The sequence below is a fragment of the Lolium perenne genome, chromosome 1 (assembly GCF_019359855.2).
Source record: "Lolium perenne isolate Kyuss_39 chromosome 1, Kyuss_2.0, whole genome shotgun sequence".
Lineage (NCBI taxonomy): Eukaryota > Viridiplantae > Streptophyta > Magnoliopsida > Poales > Poaceae > Lolium > Lolium perenne.
The window spans coordinates 36,486,840-36,489,586 of record NC_067244.2 but is presented as its reverse complement, the minus strand read 5'-3'; positions in this window follow the sequence as shown (position 1 = coordinate 36,489,586).

Genomic DNA, 2,747 nt, shown 5'->3' with positions numbered 1-2,747 from the left:
TGGGAGACAACCCATGATTTTACTTCTGCAATTTTATTTTATATTCGAGTCTTGGAAGTTGTTACTACTGTAGCAACCTCTCCTTATCTTTATTTTATTGCATTTTTGTGCCAAGTAAAGTCTTTGATAGTAAAGATGATACTAGATTTGTATTACTGCGCAGAAACAGTTTTCTTGCTGTCACGAAATTGAGTCGCCCCGTCTGTAGGTAACTCAGAAAAATATGCCAATTTACGTGTGTGATGCTCAGATATGTACGCAACTTTCATTCAATTTGATAATTTTCATCTGAGCAAGTTAACTTCCCCAGAAAAATTCGTCTTTACGTACTGTTCTGTTTTGACAGATTCTGCCTTTTATTTCGCATTGCCTGTTTTGCTATGTTTGATGGATTTATTTGTTCCATTAACTTTCAGTAGCTTTGTGCAATGTGCAGAATTGTTAAGAATTATTATGTCACCTCTGAACATGTGAATTTTTGATTATGCACTAACCCTCTAATGAGCTTGTTTTGAGTTTGGTGTGGAGGAAGTTTTCAAGGATCAAGAGAGGAGGATGATACAATATGATCAAGGAGAGTGAAAACTCTAAGCTTGGGGATGCCCCCGTGGTTCATCCCTGCATATTTCAAGAAGACTCAAGCATCTAAGCTTGGGGATGCCCAAGGCATCCCCTTCTTCATCGACAACATTATCAGGTCACCTCTAGTGAAACTATATTTTTATTCCGTCACATCTTATGTGCTTTACTTGGAGCGTCTGTATGTTTTATTTTTGTTTTGTTTGAATAAAATTGGATCCTAGCATTCATTGTGTGGGAGAGAGACACGCTCCGCTGTTGCTTATGAACACATATGTTCTTAGCTTTATTCTTAATGTTCATGGCGAAGGTTGAAACTGCTTCATTCATTGTTATATGGTTGGAAATAGAAAATGCTACATGTGGTAATTGGTATAATGTCTTGAATAATTTGATACTTGGCAATTGTTATGCTCATGTTTAAGCTCTTGCATCATGTACTTTGCACCTATTAGTGAAGAAATACTGTAGAGCTTGTTGAAATTTGGTTTGCATGATTGGTCTCTCTAAGTCTAGATATTTTCTGGTGAGGGTTTGAACAACAAGGAAGACAGTGTAGAGTCTTATAATGCTTGCAATATGTTCTTATGTAAGTTTTGCTGTACCGGTTCATACTTGTGTTTGCTTCAAACAACCTTGCTAGCCTAAACCTTGAATTGAGAGGGATTACTTCTCGTGCATCCAAAATCCTTGAGCCAAAAACTATGCCATTTGTGTCCACCATACCTACCTACTACATGGTATTTCTCTGCCATTCCAAAGTAAATTGCTTGAGTGCTACCTTTAAAATTTCATTCTTTGTCTTTGCAATATATAGCTCATGGGACAAAGAGCTTAAAAACTATTGTGGTATTGAATATGTACTTATCTGTTCTATTTCTTAATAAGTTGGTTGTTGAGCGATAACCATGTTCCTGGGGACGCCATCAACTATTTTACCTTTGTTGAATATCATGTGAGTTGCTATGCATGTTCGTTTTGTCTGAAGTAAGGGTGATTAATTTATCATGATCAAATGGTTTGAGTATGCATATTGTTAGAGAAGAACATTGGGCCGCTAACTAAAGCCATGATCCATGGTGGCAGTTTCAGTTTGGACAACAAACCTCAATCTCTTATGAGAATATTATCTGTTGTTGAATGCTTATGCATTAAAGAGGAGTCCATTATCTGTTGTCTATGTTGTCCTGGTATGGATGTCTAAGTTGAGAATAATCAAAAGCGGGAAATCCAATGCGAACTTTCTCCTTAGACCTTTGTACAGGCGGCATAGAGGTACCCCTTTGTGACACTTGGTTAAAACATATGTTATGCAATGATAATCCATGTAAATCCAAGCTAATTAGGACAAGGTGCGGGCACTATTGGTAATCTATGCATGAGGCTTGCAACTTATAAGATATATTATACATAACACATATGCTTTATTACTACCGTTGACAAAATTGTTTCTTGTTTTCAAAATAAAAGCTCTAGCACAAATATAGCAATCCATGCTTCCCTCTGCGAAGGGCCATTCTTTTACTTTTATGTTGAGTCAGTTTACCTACTTCTTTCTATCTTAGAAGCAAACACTTGTGTCAACTGTGTGCATTGATTCTTACATGTTTACCTATTGCACTTGTTATATTGCTTTATGTTGACAACTATCCATGAGATATACATGTTACAAGTTGAAAGCAACTGCTGAAACTTATATCTTCCTTTGTGTTGCTTCAATGCTTTCTACTTTGAATCTATTGCTTTATGAGTTAACTCTTATGCAAGACTTATTGATGCTTGTCTTGAAAGTACTATTCATGAAAAGTCTTTGCTATATGATTCAGTTGTTTACTCATTGCTTTTACCATTGCTTCGAATCGCTGCATTCATTATATATGCTTACAATAGTATTGATCAAGATTATGATAGCATGTCACTTCAGAAATTATCTTTGTTATCGTTTACCTACTCGAGGACGAGTCGGAACTAAGCTTGGGGATGCTTGATATGTCTCAAACGTATCTATAATTTCTTATGTTCCATGCTACTTTATTGATGATACTCACATGTTTTATACACACTTTATGTCATATTTATGCATTTTCCGGCACTAACCTATTGACGAGATGCCAAAGAGCCGATTCTTTGTTTTCTGCTGTTTTTGGTTTCAGAAATCCTAGTAAGGA